Genomic DNA, 19,183 nt, shown 5'->3' on the forward strand with positions numbered 1-19,183 from the left:
TACATATGTACACATGTGCCATGCTGGTGCGCTGCACCCACTAACTCGTCATCTAGCATTAGGTATATCTCCTAATGCTATCCCTCCCCCCTCCCCCCACCCCACAACAGTCCCCAGAGTATGGTGTTCCCCTTCCTGTGTCCATGTGATCTCATTGTTCAATTCCCACCTATGAGTGAGAATATGCAGTGTTTGGTTTTTTGTTCTTGCGATAGTTTACTGAGAATGATGATTTCCAATTTCATCCATGTCCCTACAAAGGACATGAACTCATCATTTTTTATGGCTGCATAGTATTCCATGGTGTATATGTGTCACATTTTCTTAATCCAGTCTGTCATTGTTGGACATTTGGGTTGGTTCCAAGTCTTTGCTATTGTGAATAATGCCGCAATAAACATATGTGTGCATGTGTCTTTATAGCAGCATGATTTACAGTCCTTTGGGTATATACCCAGTAATGGGATGGCTGGGTCCAATGGTATTTCTAGTTCTAGATCCCTGAGGAATCGCCACACTGACTTCCACAATGGTTGAACTAGTTTACAGTCCCACCAACAGTGTAAAAGTGTTCCTATTTCTCCACATCCTCTCCAGCCCCTGTTGTTTCCTGACTTTTTAATGATTGCCATTCTAACTGGTGTGAGATGGTATCTCATAGTGGTTTTGATTTGCATTTCTCTGATGGCCAGTGATGATGAACATTTTTTCATGTGTTTTTTGGCTGCATAAATGTCTTCTTTTGAGAAGTGTCTGTTCATGTCCTTTGCCCACTTTTTGATGGGGTTGTTTGCTGTTTTCTTGTAAACTTGTTTGAGTTCATTGTAGATTCTGGATATTAGCCCTTTGTCAGATGAGTAGGTTGTGAAAATTTTCTCCCATTTTGTAGGTTGCCTGTTCACTCTGATGGTAGTTTCTTTTGCTGTGCAGAAGCTCTTTAGTTTAATTAGATCCCGTTTGTCAATTTTGGCTTTGGTTGCCATTGCTTTTGGTGTTTTAGACATGAAGTCCTTGCCCATGCCTATGTCCTGAATGGTAATGCCTAGGTTTTCTTTTAGGGTTTTTATGGTTTTAGGTCGAACGTTTAAGTCTTTAATCCATCTTGAATTGATTTTTGTATAAGGTGTAAGGAAGGGATCCAGTTTCAGCTTTCTACATATGGCTAGCCAGTTTTCCCAGCACCATTTATTAAATAGGGAATCCTTTTCCCATTGCTTGTTTTTCTCAGGTTTGTCAAAGATCAGATAGTTATAGATATGTGGCGTTATTTCTGAGGGCTCTATTCTGTTCCATTGATCTATATCTCTGTTTTGGTACCACTACCATGCTGTTTTGGTTACTGTAGCCTTGTAGTATAGTTTGAAGTCAGGTAGTGTGATGCCTCCAGCTTTGTTCTTTTGGCTTAGGATTGACTTGGTGATGTGGGCTCTTTTTTGGTTCCATATGAACTTTAAAGTAGTTTTTTCCAATTCTGTGAAGAAAGTCATTGGTAGCTTGATGGGGATGGCATTGAATCTATAAATTACCTTGGGCAGTATGGCCATTTTCACAATATTGATTCTTCCTACCCATGAGCATGGAATGTTCTTCCATTTGTTTGTATCCTCTTTTATTTCCTTGAGCAGTGGATTGTAGTTCTCCTTGAAGAGTTCCTTCACATCCCTTGTAAGTTGGATTCCTAGGTATTTTATTTTCTTTGAAGCAATTGTGAATGGGAGTTCACTCATGATTTGGCTCTCTGTTTGTCTGTTGTTGGTGTATAAGAATGCTTGTGATTTTTGTACATTGATTTTGTATCCTGAGACTTTGCTGAAGTTGCTTATCAGCTTAAGGAGATTTTGGGCTGAGACGATGGGGTTTCCTAGATATACAATCATGTAGTCTGCAAACTGACAATTTGACTTCCTCTTTTCCTAATTGAATACCCTTTATTTCCTTCTCCTGCCTAATTGCCCTGGCCAGAACTTCCAACACTATGTTGAATAGGAGTGGTGAGAGAGGGCATCCCTGTCTTGTGCCAGTTTTCAAAGGGAATGCTTCCAGTTTTTGCCCATTCAGTATGATATTGGCTGTGGGTTTGTCATAGATAGCTCTTATTATTTTGAAATATGTCCCATCAATACCTAATTTATTGAGAGTTTTTAGCATGAAGGGTTGTTGAATTTTGTCGAAGGCCTTTTCTGCATCTATTGAGATAATCATGTGGTTTTTGTCTTTGGCTCTGTTTATATGCTGGATTACATTTATTGATTTGTGTATATTGAACCAGCCTTGCATCCCAGGGATGAAGCCCACTTGATCATGGTGGATAAGCTTTTTGATGTGCTGCTGGATTCGTTTTGCCAGTATTTTATTGAGGATTTTTGCATCAATGTTCATCAAGGATATTGGCCTAAAATTCTCTTTTTTGGTTGTGTCTCTGCCCAGCTTCGGTATTAGAATGATGCTGGCCTCATAAAATGAGTTAGGGAGGATTCCGTCTTTTTCTATTGATTGGAATAGTTTCAGAAGGAATGGTACCAGTTCATCCTTGTACCTCTGGTAGAATTTGGCTGTGAACCCATCTGGTCCTGGACTCTTTTTTGGTGGGTAAGCTATTGATTATTGCCATAATTTCAGATCCTGTTATTGGTCTATTCAGAGATTCAACTTCTTCCTGGTTTAGTCTTGGGAGAGTGTATGTGTCGAGGAATTTATCCATTTCTTCTAGATTTTCTAGTTTATTTGCGTAGAGGTGTTTGTAGTATTCTCTGATGGTAGTTTGTATTTCTGTGGGATCGGTGGTGATATCCCCTTTATCATTTTTTATTGCGTCTATTTGATTCTTCTCTCTTTTTTTCTTTATTAGTCTTGCTAGCGGTCTATCAATTTTGTTGATCCTTTCAAAAAACCAGCTCCTGGATTCATTAATTTTTTGAAGGGTTTTTTGTGTCTCTATTTCCTTCAGTTCTGCTCTGATTTTAGTTATCTCTTGCCTTCTGCTAGCCTTTGAATGTGTTTGCTCTTGCTTCTCTAGTTCTTTTAATTGTGATGTTAGGGTGTCAATTTTGGATCTTTCCTGCTTTCTCTTGTGGGCATTTAGTGCTATAAATTTCCCTCTCCACACTGCTTTGAATGTGTCCCAGAGATTCTGGTATGTTTTGTCTTTGTTCTCATTGGTTTCAAAGAACATCTTTATTTCTGCCTTCATTTCGTTATGTACCCAGTAGTCATTCAGGCGCAGGTTGTTCAGTTTCCATGTAGTTGAGTGGTTTTGAGTGAGTTTCTTAATCCTGAGTTCTAGTTTGATTGCACTGTGGTCTGAGAGATAAGTTTGTTATAATTTGTGTTCTTTTACATTTGCTGAGGAGAGCTTTACTTCCAACTATGTGGTCAATTTTGGAATAGGTGTGGTGTGGTGCTGAAAAAAATGTATATTCTGTTGATTTGGGGTGGAGATTTCTGTAGATGTCTATTAGGTCCGCTTGGTGCAGAGCTAAGTTCAATTACTGGGTATCCTTGTTGACTTTCTGTCTCGTTGATCTGTCTAATGTTGACAGTGGGGTGTTAAAGTCTCCCATTATTAATGTGTGGGAGTCTAAGTCTCTTTGTAGGTCACTCAGGACTTGCTTTATGAATCTGGGTGCTCCTGTATTGGGTGCATATATATTTAGGATAGTTAGCTCTTCTTGTTGAATTGATCCCTTTACCATTATGTAATGGCCTTCTTTGTCTCTTTTGATCTTTGTTGGTTTAAAGTCTGTTTTATCAGAGACTAGGATTGCAACCCCTGCCTTTTTTTGTTTTCCATTTGCTTGGTAGATCTTCCTCCATCCTTTTATTTTGAGCCTATGTGTGTTTCTGCACATGAGATGGGTTTCCTGAATACAGCACACTGATGGGTCTTGACTCTTTATCCAATTTGCCAGTCTGTGTCTTTTAATTGGAGCATTTAGTCCATTTACATTTAAAGTTAATATTGTTATGTGTGAATTTGATCCTGTCATTATGATGTTAGCTGGTTATTTTGCTCGTTAGTTGATGCAGTTACTTCCTAGTCTCGATGGTCTTTACATTTTGGCATGATTTTGCAGCGGCTGGTACCGGTTATTCCTTTCCATGTTTAGCACTTCCTTCAGGAGCTCTTTTAGGGCAGGTCTGGTGGTGACAAAATCTCTCAGCATTTGCTTGTCTGTAAAGTATTTTATTTCTCCTTCACTTATGAAGCTTTGTTTGGCTGGATATGAAATTCTGGGTTGAAAATTCTTTTCTTTAAGAATGTTGAATTGGCCCCCACTCTCTTCTGGCTTGTAGGGTTTCTGCCAAGAGATCCGCTGTTAGTCTGATGGGCTTCCCTTTGAGGGTAACCCGACCTTTCTCTCTGGCTGCCCTTAACATTTTTTCCTTCATTTCAACTTTGGTGAATCTGACAATTATGTGTTTTGGAGTTGCTCTTCTCGAGGCATATCTTTGTGGCGTTCTCTGTATTTCCTGAATCTGAACGTTAGCCTGCCTTGCTAGATTGGGGAAGTTCTCCTGGATAATATCCTGCAGAGTGTTTTCCAACTTGGTTCCATTCTCCCCATCACTTTCAGGTACACCAATCAGACGTAGATTTGGTCTTTTCACATAGTCCCATATTTCTTGGAGGCTTTGCTCATTTCTTTTTATTCTTTTTTCTCTAAACTTCCCTTCTTGCTTCATTTTATTCATTTCATCTTCCATTGCTGATACCCTTTCTTCCAGTTGATCGCATTGGCTCCTGAGGCTTCTGCATTCTTCACATAGTTCTCGAGCCTTGGTTTTCAGCTCCATCAGCTCCTTTAAGCACTTCTCTGTATTGGTTATTCTAGTTATACATTCTTCTAAATTTTTTTCAAAGTTTTCAACTTCTTTGCCTTTGGTTTGAATGTCCTCCCGTAGCTCAGAGTAATTTGATCGTCTGAAGCCTTCTTCTCTCAGCTCGTCAGAGTCATTCTCCGTCCAGCTTTGTTCCGTTGCTGGTGAGGAACTGCGTTCCTTGTTCCGTTGCTGGTGAGGAACTGCGTTCCTTTGGAGGAGGAGAGGCACTCTGCTTTTTAGAGTTTCCAGTTTTTCTGTTCTGTTTTTTCCCCATCTTTGTGGTTTTATCTACTTTTGGTCTTTGATGATGGTGATGTACAGATGGGTTTTTGGTGTGGATGTCCTTTCTGTTTGTTAGTTTTCCTTCTAACAGACAGGACCCTCAGCTGCAGGTCTGTTGGAGTACCCTGCTGTGTGAGGTGTCAGTGTGCCCCTGCTGGGGGGTACCTCCCAGTTAGGCTGCTCGGGGGTCAGGGGTCAGGGACCCACTTGAGGAGGCAGTCTGCCCGTTCTCAGATCTCCAGCTGCGTGCTGGGAGAACCACTGCTCTCTTCAAAGCTGTCAGACAGGGACATTTAAGTCTGCAGAGGTTACTGCTGTCTTTTTGTTTGTCTGTGCCCTGCCCCCAGAGGTGGAGCCTACAGAGGCAGGCAGGCCTCCTTGAGCTGTGGTGGGCTCCACCCAGTTCGAGCTTCCGGGCTGCTTTGTTTACCTAATCAAGCCTGGGCAATGGCGGGCGCCCCTCCCTCAGCCTCGCTGCCGCCTTGCAGTTTGATCTCAGACTGCTGTGCTAGCAATCAGCGAGACTCCGTGGGCGTAGGACCCTCCAAGCCAGGTGCCGGATATAATCTCATGGTGCGCTGTTTTTTAAGCCCGTCGGAAAAGCGCAGTATTCGGGAGGGAGCGACCCGATTTTCCAGGTGCGTCCGTCACCCCTTTCTTTGACTAGGAAAGGGAACTCCCTGACCCCTTGCGCTTCCGGAGTGAGGCAATGCCTCGCCCTGCTTCGGCTCGCGCACGGTGCACGCACCCACTGACCTGCGCCCACTGTCTGGCACTCCCTGGTGAGATGAACCCGGTACCTCAGATGGAAATGCAGAAATCACCCGTCTTCTGTGTCGCTCACGCTGGGAGCTGTAGACCGGAGCTGTTCCTATTCGGCCATCTTGGCTCCTCCCCAGTGGCAGGTTTGTTACATAGGGAAGCTTGTGTCATGGGTGTTTGTTATACAGATTATTTCATCACCCAGTTATTAAGCTTATTAGTTATTTTTCCAGATCCTCTCCCTCTCTCGCCCTCCACCCTCCGACAGGCCCCACTGTGTGTTCTTCCCTGGTATGTGTCCATGTGTTCTCATCATTTAGCTTCCATTTATGAGTGAGAAAATGTGCTCTTTGGTTTTCTATTTTTAGAATTACACTACATTTTAAGTGAGATTAACTTAATATATTTTTAAGTGTAGTGGATGATTCCTTTACTCATTGCCAAGTAATTCTTCCATTTCCGTTGAAATAATTATTTTCTCTAAAAAAGTTTAGCAAGTTTTAAAGAAAAATACTGTAGATCCAGGCATTTGCTGGATAGCTGACATTTCTGCAATTAGAAAAGATAGTGCTAAATGACATCATTCTCTATTGTTTTATGCTTTTCTGAAATACAGCATGTGGCTTCTCAGAACCACAGAGGTAAGAGCAGCATGCATTTGCCTGGTTGAGGCTTAGTCCCTATGAGTTATCTCGTCCAGTTTTACGGCTTCAAATACCAACTACATCTTTTTGGCTTCCAATTTGTATCTGCATTCTTGTCCTTACCCTTCCCTTGCAAGTGGTTGAAAGTGTTCTGAGGCCACATGAATTTTTCTGTTCATTCTTGGGTACCAGAAAGCTCTATGCTCATAATAAATTGCCAAAACAATCTCAACAATAGAAAAGTTTACATTTATGTAATAGGAACAAACCTTGAATGAATTCTCCCTCTGCAAACTCCTGCTGCAGGATAGATCTTTTACTAATTGACAGTGTATCCTGTTCTTTACTACATTATATTTCTATCCTTAACATCCTGTTGTTTATGCGGAAACAAGGAAGAAGTAGAGGTCAGGAAGGGCAGGGAATACAAGTAAAGGAATTCCTAAGGTTGTCGAACAACGCCATTATCATGCCTGGGTTTGAGAATTGTTTAAATATCACTGTTTTCTTAATGGGGGATTTTATTAGTGTTTTGCAGAACTTCCACCTTCTCCAACACATGCAAGAGCACGTAGCCATGCACACACACACATGCACACACGCACAACCTTGATGTTGGTATATCTGGTTCAGTCTTGAGGTTGACTATGTCTTTCTTGTAGCGATTCACTCCATAGTTATATTTTACTCCTAATGCCCATATCACCCCCCTAGAAGTCTGCGCATAGGTACCCCTCTCTGCTACATTGCCCACAGCCAATCCACAAGATCCACTCAAGCATTCTCTTTCTGAGACATATATGGGAGTGAAAATGATTCCCAAAGCCACAGTTGCTTCCTTTGCTCTGCCACCTAAGTGGATAGTCAGCCAGTCTTTCATCCTATACATTTCCCAAGAAGGCATAAGATTCTGGTCCAGTGTGTTTTTCCTTACTGTTGGACCATATGTCGAGCTCACCAAATAATTTCATTAAGTCTCTTTTGAGCAAGGATGGGGCTTACAACAGCAACTGTTGAAAGCCTTAAACAGATCTCTCTTAACAACACTCTTAGTTTCCAGCCACACAATAATGTAAATCCCTTGTGACAGTAAATAATCTAAATAATTCTCTAGTACTTTCTTTTTAGAGTCCCCAAGAAGGTCTGTGTTATAGGTTGTTTGGTATTTGATATCTGCTGAATGTTTGTCTCTTTCAAAACTTCACATTTTAACATGCTATTATGACAACACTTGTTTACCTGATGTGTCCATTTGAGTGATGTTAGGTGTGTTAAAATTAATATTTGTAAAAGATGATTTACTCTCTCCCCTTTCAACCCCATATCAGTAGATGTCATCCCCATCCATCTAATTATGAAGCAAATGATTTAGGATACAGTGTGTGCTCTTCCTTCCTGTATTCCTCCCTCATATGTAACTTATCAGCAATTCTTATTCAGATTATCTCAAAAAGACATAATGAAATCCGTTTACTCTTCCATTTCCATGGCTACCACTCTAGGTTTCTCTCATTGCTTGAATAGGTGACTACAATAATCTTCTCATTGGTCCCCTGCTTCTATTCTTGGCACAACACACCCTACCCTCCTAAAATTGTCTTACCTCATCAATAACGGCTTTTACAAATAGTTTACATTTCATCACTCCTCTATCTAAAAACTTGTGATGCCTTCTCATTGCCCTTTTTGATAGCATAATAAAATCTAATTGAAAAACTTCTTCTATGGCTAAATACACATAGCCCTCCTCAATCTCATCACCTTTTCAATCATACTAGCTCTTTTTTCAGTTACAGAAAAATGCCAAATCATCCCAATCTCATGGTCTTTCATGTGCCATTCTATCTTCCCGTACACTTCCCTCCTGCATCACCATGTAGTGGACCCTTATTTATTTTTCTTTTTTTTTGAGACAGAGTCTTGCTTTGTCGCCCAGGCTGGAGTACGGTGGCGCAATCTTGGCTCACTGCAACCTCCACCTCCCGGATTCAAACAGTTCTCATGCCTCAGCCTCCTGAGTAGCTGGGATTACAGGCATCCGCCACCACGCCCAGCTAATTTTTTTATGTTTTTAGTAGAGACGGGGTTTCACCATGTTGGTGAGGCTGGTCTCAAACTCCTGACCTCATGATCCCCCCACCTCGGCCTCCCAAAATGCTGGGATTACAGGCATGAGTCACCATGCCTGGCCATTTATTTTTCAATTTCAGATAAAATGACACCACTTCCAAGTAGCCTCCCCTGATAATATGAAACAAAATACCTTCTTGCAAACCAGTTACCCTCCATTGTATTATTCAATTTCTTTTCCTTTCATAAAACCTACTACACTTATAAAGCATTTTGTGTAGTTTTGGTTTACATTGTATGAGTTGTTTCTACACCCAGTCAGTAAGATAGACCCTCAAAGAAATAGCTCTTCTGTTGGCAACTACATTTTCAATTGTAAACATTTCCAACTACAAACTCTACATTTACATATTAATTGTAAACACATCTAATCTATTCATAATATAAAACCTTATTTCACATTACACAAATATTTTCTATGGATACTTTAAAATAATTGTTTTAAAGTTTGATTTTGTAAATTCATTTATTTTTGCATTCACAGGCCTGTATTATGTATTTTTTCATAAATATTATACTAAACATTTGATTTACAATCTAATATGATAAGTACAATGACAAAAATGCACTGAGGCCTGGCACAGTGGCTCACGCCTGTAATCCTAGCACTTTGGGAGGCCACGGCAGGCGGATCACCTAAGGTCAGGAGTTTGAGACCAGCCTGGCCAACAAGGTGAAACCCCGTCTCTACTAAAAATACAAAAATTAGCCAGGCATGGTGCCCAGAGCCTGTAATCCCAGCTACTTGGGAGGCTGAGGCAGGAGAATTGCTTGAATGAGAGAGCTGGAGGTTGCAGTGAGCTGAGATCATCACTGCACTCCAACCTGGGTGACAGAGAGAGACTCCGTCTAAAAAAAATAGGAAAAAAAAAAAGTATTGCTATGAAAACAAATAGATGGATATGTAATGGTAGAAGGGTAAGAGAAAGGATATAGCTCCTGGGAGTTAGTCAGTCAGAACTGATTTCTTTAGAATGAGCATGGAAACAATAATTGGTTAGGAGCATTCAAGGCAAGAGGAACACCATTTATAAAGGCTTAGGGCTGAGTGAAAGCATGCTAGTGTATATTTAAAAAAAAAAAAAGGAGGCCAGTTGTGGCAGCTCATGCCCGTAATCCTAGCACTTTGGGAGGCTGAGCTGAGTGGATCACTTGAGGCCAGGAGTTCAAGACCAGCCTGGGCAACATGGTGAAACCCCATCTCTACTAAAAATACAAAAATTAGCTGGAAATGGTGGCGTGCTCCTGTAGTCCAGCTACTCAGGAGAATGAGGCATAAGAATCGCTGGAACCCAGGAGGCGGAGGCTGCAGTGAGCCAAAATCACGCCACTGCACTCCAGCATGGGACTGTCTCAAAAAAATAAATAAATAAACAAATAAATAAATAAGGAAACAATAGAGTGATAGAAAGCTGTGGCAGAATATGAGGTTTAAGGGTGATGAATTTAAAATGACAAATACAAATTGTGAAATATTTTAGTGCAAATTACATTTGAGCACATTTGCCTTTTAAAAAGATCGAAGTAAGAAATGATTAAAAAAAAACACCTAATATTGTGGAATGAACATAGATAGAAATTCAGGATAGAACTCTAAGGATATAAATGTTAAGATGAGGTGACTGAGACCCTATAAGAATGAGGGAAAGGTCAAAGATGACTCATTGGTTTCTAACTGCATGGTAGAAAGATTAAATGGTAGAAGAAAAACATGTGTAAAAGTTAAGTTTAATCAGAATAATTTTGAAGTGCCTGCAAGATTTCATGATTGAGAAGTGCACTGCATGAGGATTGAGGGATCTGTGTTGGAGGTCTATGATTGGGAGTCATTCACAAACTGATATTTTGAAGACTTGGGTGTAATGACTTGAATAATCAGTGAAAGTTTATTTAACTTATATGTTGTCAACAGCCACTTTGAAAAGTTGTTGATGACCTTGCATGTCAACAAGTTGGTATAACTTGAATTGGACAGAAAGACTGTGAGAAATTTGGTAAACTCTTTGATTAATGAGAATGAGTACCTATAAGTCCTGCATCAACAGGCAGCACAGAAGAGAAAGTGTATTAGTTACAATTTTTAAAGGAAAAGCAGTGTTTGTAGGCAAATTTCTAATAGTAATGGCCTGAAATCAGCATTGGTGTCTTAAATATGTTATTTCTAATCCCAAAACTTGAAATATATAGGGACAATTCTTGAGAAATTCCCTTTTGAGAGGAGCAATAGTGGTGCTCTAAGAAAAAAAAAAAAAAACAACTACTGGTTTTCATTATGGCAATTTATTGTAGTATTTTCTAGACAGTTTGGGGATATAAGTGTGCTATTTATAATGAAAAGAGCAATGTAACATAAGGCTTAAGGCTACGAATAAATAACTGGTCCTAGGTTTTCAAATGGAAACCTGTGGTGGAATGACGCTAAAGCTAGCAGCTGTATCCACCACGTCTGGAAGTGCAAAGCTTAGAAGATCCTCCTGCATAGATTTGTTTTGTATTCTGTTCATAGAAATACATTTGGTGTTATAGGGTAAAAAAACAGATGAATATGTCAATAAGAAACATAGCAATAATTATAATACCAATAATAATCATCACCGTCGTAAGACTTCCATTGTAATGAAAGAGGGTTAGTCACTTTTAAATAATTTCAGCTCTCACTTAATAATTAATGTTTTAAATAAAAGACTCTGTCTAAGTTTTGGTCTTGTTGTTATTCCTTTGGGCAAAGGACAAGAGTATATCCTTTTTTAATTGAAGTGAACGTTACAAAATATAAAATTAACCATTTTGAAGTGAATAGGTGGGCACAGTAGCTCACACCTGTAATCCCAGCACATTGGGAACCTAAGGCAGGAGGATTGCTTGAGTCCAGGAAAATAGTCGAAAATCAGCCTGGGCAACATAACAAGACCCTGTCTCTGTAAAAAAAATAAAAATAAAAATAAATAATTAGTCAGGTATGGTAGCACATGCCTGCAGTCCTGGCTACTTGAGAGGCTGATGTGGGAGGTTTGCTTGAGCCCAGAAGTTCAAGGTTGCAGTGAGCTACGATCATGCCATTGAATTCCAGTTGAGATGTCTCTGCAAAAAAATTTAAAAAGTGAATTATTTGGTAGCATTTAGTATATTCACAATGTTGTACAATCACCACTTCTATCTAGTTCTAAAACATTTTCATTGCCCCAAAATATAACCCCCTAGCCCTTAAGCTGTTACTCATCGTTCTTCCCTTCCCTTGGCTGCTGGCAACCACTAATGTGCTTTCTCTCTCTGTAGATTTACCTACTGTGGATATTTTATATACATTGAATCATACATGTGACTTTTGGTGTCTAGCTTTTTTCACTTAGCAAAATGCTTTTGAGGTTTATTCTCATTATAGCATGTATTAATGCTTCATTTCTTTTTATTGGACAATACTGCAATATGGAATAATTTTATAGAGTAATATTTCATTGCATGTGTACACCACAGTTTGTTTATCCATTCATTTATTGATGCACTTTTGGGTTGTTTTCACCTTTGACAATTGTAAACTGTGCTGCTATGACTATTCATGTATTCAAGTGTTTGTTTTAGTATGAGTTTTTAATTATTTATGTTATATATCCAAGTATGGGCATTCTGGGCACTCTGGTAATTGTTTAACTTTTGAGACATTGTCAGACTGTTTTTCATAGTGTCTGCACAATTTTACATTCTTACCATCAAAGGTTCTAATTTCTCCACATATTCTTAAAGACGTGATTTTCTATTTTTTTTCCCAGTAGCCCACCTGGTGGGTATGAAGTACTATTTAATTGTGATTTTGTTTTGCATTTCCTTAAGAACTAATTATGTGAAGCATCTTACTATGTGCTTGTTGTCCATTTGTATATCTTCATTGGAGAAATGTATATTCAAGTCCTTATGCCCAACTTTGTGTTTTTGTTGTTGAGAAGGTGGCAGGATATATGTAGCCAAAAGAGGACACATACAAAAGAAACAAACGTTCTTATCAAGAAAAATATGAATGAATTTTGAAAAACCAAACAAATATGCAGCTCAATAATTTTTTGTTTTCTTGACTCAGAAAGGATCTCTTTTGGAACTTATTGCATTGATTGCATTCTTTGTATTTAAGGGGTATTATAGGTAAGAGCCAGATATCTTTCATTGTTGTAATTTAAACTGCACAATGCTTGTTGATTTATTGTTTAATTTATCAATAACGTTTAATTCTGTGATCACTGTAGATATCTTCTATAACGTTATTTTTGTCAAGTTGCTGAAAATCAGAGTGCATGTATCTTCTTCATATCTATGTCTGGGTTGAAAGAAGAGTTACGGTTGGGTGCAGTGGCTCATGCCTGTAATCCCAGCACTTTGGAAGGCCAAAGAGGACGGATCACCTGAGGTCAGGAGTTCGAGACCAAACTGACCAACATGGAGAAACCCCGCCTCTAGTGAAAATACAAAAATTAGCCGGGCGTGGTGACGCATGCCTGTAATCCCAGCTACTCGGGAGGCTGAGGCAGGAGAATTGCCTGACCCGGGAGGCAGAGGTTGCGGTGAGCTGAGATTGCGCCTTTGCACTCCAGCCTGGGCAATAAGAGAGAGACTCCAGTCTCAAAAAAAAAAAAAAAAAAAAAAAAAAAAAAAAAAAAAGAAAGAAAGAATAGTAGTTACATAATGGATCTGAAGTACATCAATGGCTACATTTTGAAAGTTATTTATTATTTATTTATTAGAAACATATTTGGAAATCTTGATGGGAAAATATTGAGGGGTTAGGACATGATTTTTTCACATTCAACATAATGAAATACAGGTGGACAGTGAACTGAGTTAGGACTCTAGCCAGAGTTCACTAAAGTGTTCATACAACACTTACAATTGAATTATGAGGTCTTGTTTAGAAAGGAGAATATTTTAACATTATGCATTTATATTTGAATCAGTAGAAAAGGCTTTGAATTGCCCATCTGTGACAAGTACGGAAAATATAACACTGAAATGAACTCAAACAATTCTCACAGTGTAATTTTCTGAGTTAGCGGAAGCTGTTACGTTTTAGTCACCCATGGAAGAAAATCCTTAATCCATTTAATAGTTCTGCCTTTTTTATTTACGCCTACCTTTTTTCCTTCTGTATAGATAAGTGAATTCAATAGACTTGTGTATTTCTTCCGTGGCTGTCATTATTATCCAGAATACAATCAGGCTAATAGTAGCAATTTCATTCTTTATTGTCAGAGTAAAATGTGACTGATGATGTGGTTTTTATATGCTTGTGGCTACTTAAAAATGAAATATTTCTCAAAAAATATTAACATCACAGTATATAATTGAGATAAAAAACCATTTATTTTATTCCCAAATCTATGCCTGACCTTAAATATGTTACAAATCAGCCCAGCAACTGAATAATGCCTATGAACAAATGGCTAATGTGCCTTTCCACTTGGTAAACGAGTATACTGCGCTTGTGTGAAAATTTTTGTTCTCCACCTACACATTTGTTTGTTCAAACTACTGCTTTTTAGTGATCATTAAGTGAGAAATCTCTCACTCCCTAAATGGTAAGATAGCAATAAAAGAACATTATTTCTTAAGGGTGAGAGGTCCACATTTGAATTCCTATTTTTACTCTTTTGTAGCTTTATAACTTTGGCAAGTTCGGTAACTTCCTCAATCCTCTGCTTTTCATTTGACTGTTAGTTTGGTTAGTAACTTACCATCCTACAGAAAGATATTAATAATTTCTCTTTTATTCATTATTCCTGCATGAGCAACTGCATCAACCATAAATGAAACTGTTTTAGAATAAATTTATGCCATGAGGATTCCAGTGATTGAAATGATTTAGTCTGGCAGTATTTCATTTTTTTTTTTGTCATCTATCTCAACCACAAGGGCCAATTCATGATCTCTTGGTTTGAATTTATGACTTACATATTTACTCTACCTGACTTTGTGGGTGTTTTTGTTCTAATGATGAGTTGTCAGTTGTCTTTGGTTTCATCTCTACAACTAGCAGATTTGTTTTGATGTCAGACCATTACTGAGATATAATTTCATGACCTTTTCTTTATAAATGTATGTCATTTTAATCGCTGAGTGTAAGCCATTAGCGTCACTACACTTTTTGCTTTTTAATGGGAGGGTGAGAGAACAATTGTATCTAATGTTCTAGAAATTCCTCCTCATTTACATCTTCTCTACCAGAAAATAGTTATTAATTAGTAATATTTTAAATTTCTATTGATAACTAACATTTACTGAGTACTTTCTGTGCCAGACCATGATTTAAGCATTTTATACAGTATGTCACTTAATCCTTACATTCCTGAGAGGTTAGTATTAATATTGTTTCTATTTTACAGATGGTATAGAAAGGTAAATAACTCATCCAAAGCCAACATGTAGTAAGAAGTTTTAGTTTCTGGGTAATTATTCCTCAGTGGTTAGTTAATTTATAGTTTTCAACAGCTGAAAGAATGTAAAACAAACAAACAAACAAATAATCTCAAACCCTAAATAATGAACATCTCAGAATTTCATACAAACGTTCATACAAAGGGGATACTGTAAACACTTTAATGTAATAATTCTTTCCAATCATACTAGGAAAACTCTAAAGACAGCTAAAGCAGATGGATCAAGACTCATATACAAAAATAAGAAAGACTTGACTGTTTAATTCTTTGTATTTAGTTTGTTCATCATAGGTATACTAGGGAATGTAGGTAACATCTAAAAATTGCTTAAATTCATTCATAGCTTGAGTACTGGATTCTATTTAGTTTTGCAGTTTTTGGCTTTTCACTTAATAGAGTCAAACTCTAATCTGCTTGCCTTTTCAGGTTGTAGGACTCTATCAATATCTATTTAAATAAACACAATGTTTGAGAGAACTCTCCCTGTTGCTCAGTTTTATCTGAAGACCAATATTGTTTGATCTAAAATGTTTTCCTTTATGGCATTTTAAAAATTGTTAAATTATTCCAACGTTTTAGAAAAATTACGATATTTCCACTAAAGATTTTATTTTCTTCTTTTTTTGTAGGGAAAGTGAACACATTTGGAAATATTGGATCAGCATTGCAGCTATACCCTTTAGACAGGAAACACACTTTCCAGTTCTCCTTGACAGAGAGGCTGAAGGTAGGTTATCACTCATCATCAAATGTCTTGAGGATTTTTTAGAGTAAATAAATATTTCCCTCTTTATATGTTTCTAGCAAAAGTTCACAAAGGAAAAACAAATCTGAATGAGCTAGTGTTTCAAAAAAGAGAGAAAGAGAGACTACGTTTCTTTGTAGACATAAATATTATTATTGTTGTTTAATAGGAAAGCAAAGTCTTTGGTACAAAATGTGTATCTTTTGTCCTATACCTACCTTAACCCTATAGGTATTTCAGTTTGTAACTTCTGGTCTGGAGATATTCAGCCATGTAAATGCTTCTGAATCTTCACTTCTATATTTCTATCAACTGCAGTTTTACAGCAAAAATGTGGTTCATCGGTTTAACCCAATTTTCAGGGTAGGAATGTCAAAGAAATGCATCAGTCACAGAAAATTAAGAAACAGCCATACAGTACCTAATGGCCTAAGAAACTTAATCTGTTTCCCAAATCACTTGACTTACTGTCTAGGTCTTTTTTTTTTTTTTTTTTTTTTTTGTCCCCACTGAGGAATATGAAGTTCAATATCTTTTCCCTGAAGACTTCAAATGAAATCAAATTGTCTTTTATTTCAAACATAAATCCAATAATCAATATCTGGTTGGCAGGGTCTTATATGGGTTATTTCTTGAAAACCAAAGACAATAATTGAGTTTTAAATGTGCTTAACATTTCAGGATGATACGTGGTGAATGCAATGGAGAATCTTTTTCTGTCAATGTAGATTTCTTAATAGAAATTCACTTAAATGAGGGCCTATCAATTTGTAGTAAATTATTTCACTCTAGTTTAGAACAAGCTTTATTGAACACATGCCTGCCCCTACACAGAATAAATCACGCCTTGGCAGTGCAATTCATTTAAATAAATATTTTCTCTGTTTTCATTTTAAATAAGTCCTTACCATCTGCTCTGTCCTTTAGTTACAAATGTCAAGCAACATAACTTACTATTGTGCCATTTACAAACTGCAGACAGAGAAGTGATTTGGTGCTTGGCATGTTTTTGTTTTTAGTTCTACACAGTCAGTATTTGTTTTTCCTTTTCTCATGCTTCAAATATAATGGGAGATATAATTCTATTCTGACACATTGAAAGCTTTCCCAGAAAGAAAGAGACACAAGGAAGGAAGAATTATTAATTGAAAGACAAACTAAGGCCATATCTGCAGAAATGTGATGTATCTGAAGGATTGTAATCACGTAGATGAGATGTTAAACCTAACTCTATGAGGCAGATGCCACGCAGACTGCATTGTAGCCAAGACCCTTAGTAAAGGAAAACCAATTTGTCTTATAGGAAGAACAAAAGACATTTCCAGAGAAACCAAGAATTAAAGGTGCATTCACCCTGTCTGCATCTTTTGATAGACTTCATATTCTAGGGGCATAGCAAAAACTACTCAAATGTTAGAAAAGCATCACAAACTGAATAGAACAGGAGCGTGATAAATCTGGTTAACATGAAAGGTTATGTTCAATTCAGCTCAGTGTCCATCAAGCCCTTTCTCTGAAGAAATCACAGCATGAAGCACTTAGCTGAATACATTCATAATGAAAATAAAAACTGCTGGTTCATTTTTTAAAAAGAAAAAGGGAACAGAAAACCCTTATAACATGTATATATGAAAAATTCATAAAGAACTAAAATTACTAGTTGGAAATTTATGACATTTTATAAAACCAGAGCATAGGAGCCTTCAAAGCCTTGGCTATTCTGCTAGGACAGGCTTCCCACGTTGTGGATGGGAACTCTCTTGAGATGTTTCTTGGAATTTTTCTCTCAGTTCAACATTCCACAGCTATCTGAGAGCAGACTTGGGTCTCTAGGATACTGTACTCTGGCCAAGGCCAGACTAATCTGGGTCTCCTGTTCCAGGATGATACAGTGATAAGGGTGGTCAGTTTTATAGAATTAAAACATAGACATACTTAAGTTTCCTTAGGCACTGAAATCTGTGGTTATGTCTATTTGATTATAGTATTTCCCAGAGATAACGTAAGTTTTCATCTTTTCATTTTTAAACCTTACTTAGTAGTAATTATCTCAGGTAAACTCATCTATTCTACATTTTCCCTGTGGTAAAACCACTCTTCTCTTTCACAACAGATAGAGTGGGAAGAAAAATGTTGATATTTAAAACTAAAGTAAAAAAGCTACAGAAGCTTCTACTATTTCAGACAAGTAAAATAATTCATGCAAGGTGATATTTGTTTTTCTGTTTGATATCAACATAGGCACATCAGTAGGTAACTTTCCTTGGTCATGTGAAGTCCTCAAAAGAAACAATAATTTAGAAATAAAATTACAAAGCTTAGAAATGTCACACTATCTACATTCACAATGAAATAAAAAGCTAGAATAAAAACAGAATCAGAAAAAAAATTATATGCCATCTGGGTATATAAATAAGCAAACAAAAAATATTCTTTCTCTTTCAAATAATTTTTTGAGTCAAAGATAAAACCCAAAGTGAAACTGCAGTCTATTTAGTATGCTAAAATATAACAGTAATGAAAACAGTACATATCAGAATGCCTAAGGAATAGCACTATGACAGCTCTCGGAGGGAAATTAATTACATACATGCACAAATAAGAAAGAAGAAAACAAACTAATTAAACATTTGATCCAGAAAGTTAGCAAAGGAACAAGAAGATAAAATGGGAATAGAAAAGAAAGAAATAACAAAGATTAAAACAAAATAAATAATTGGAAAAATAGTAGAACACCTCCTATTTTATGATGAAACTAGTATTAATCTTCACAACAAAGATGTTACACAGGCAGGACACTTTCAGGGGCAACACAGAACTGAATTGATATATAATATCCAGACATTTACTTTCATTGCCAGTTTAAAAATGTAGGAAATTAATGCTCAAAGAGATTAAGTAATTTACCTGTGATCAAAACATTTCTTTTCTTTGCAGTGCTTCTACTTACTGGTAGATTAGCCATTCTGTACTCCTGTCTCTATTTCCAGTGTCTGTCATCTTTAATCTCCTATTTTGATATTAATATACATTTTCTCGTTTTCTTTCTCCTTTTTTTCTTTTCCTTTTTTTTTTTTTTTTTTTACAGAGTCTTGCTCTGTCACCCAGGCTGGAGTGCAGTGGCAAGATCTCAGCTCACTGCAACATCTGTCTCGCAGGTTCAAGCAATTATCGTTCCTTAGCCTCCCGAGTAGCTGGGATTACAGGCTCTGGCCACCAGGCTCCGCTAATTTTTGTATGTTTAGTAGAGATGGGTTTTTACCATGTTGGCCAGGCTGGTCTCAAACTCCTGACCACAAGTGATCAGCCTGCCTCGGTCTCCCAAAGTGCTGGGATTACAGGTGTGAGCACCACACCCGGCCTAATACACATTTTCTATC

At 37.6% G+C, this 19,183-nt stretch overlaps 1 long non-coding RNA gene across 3 annotated transcripts in view; it reads left to right on the forward strand.

Moving 5' to 3' along the window:
* Positions 1-19,183, forward strand: part of LOC107976872 (uncharacterized) — a 141,894-nt gene that overhangs the window by 84,525 nt on the left and 38,186 nt on the right. For all 3 annotated transcript variants that reach the window (XR_001721160.3, XR_010148608.1, XR_008537161.1), the window contains one exon: positions 15,688-15,785. This is a non-coding gene — a long non-coding RNA (uncharacterized LOC107976872). The remainder of the gene's footprint in view (positions 1-15,687; positions 15,786-19,183) is intronic.

This window comes from Pan troglodytes, chromosome 11, assembly GCF_028858775.2.
Source record: "Pan troglodytes isolate AG18354 chromosome 11, NHGRI_mPanTro3-v2.0_pri, whole genome shotgun sequence".
Lineage (NCBI taxonomy): Eukaryota > Metazoa > Chordata > Mammalia > Primates > Hominidae > Pan > Pan troglodytes.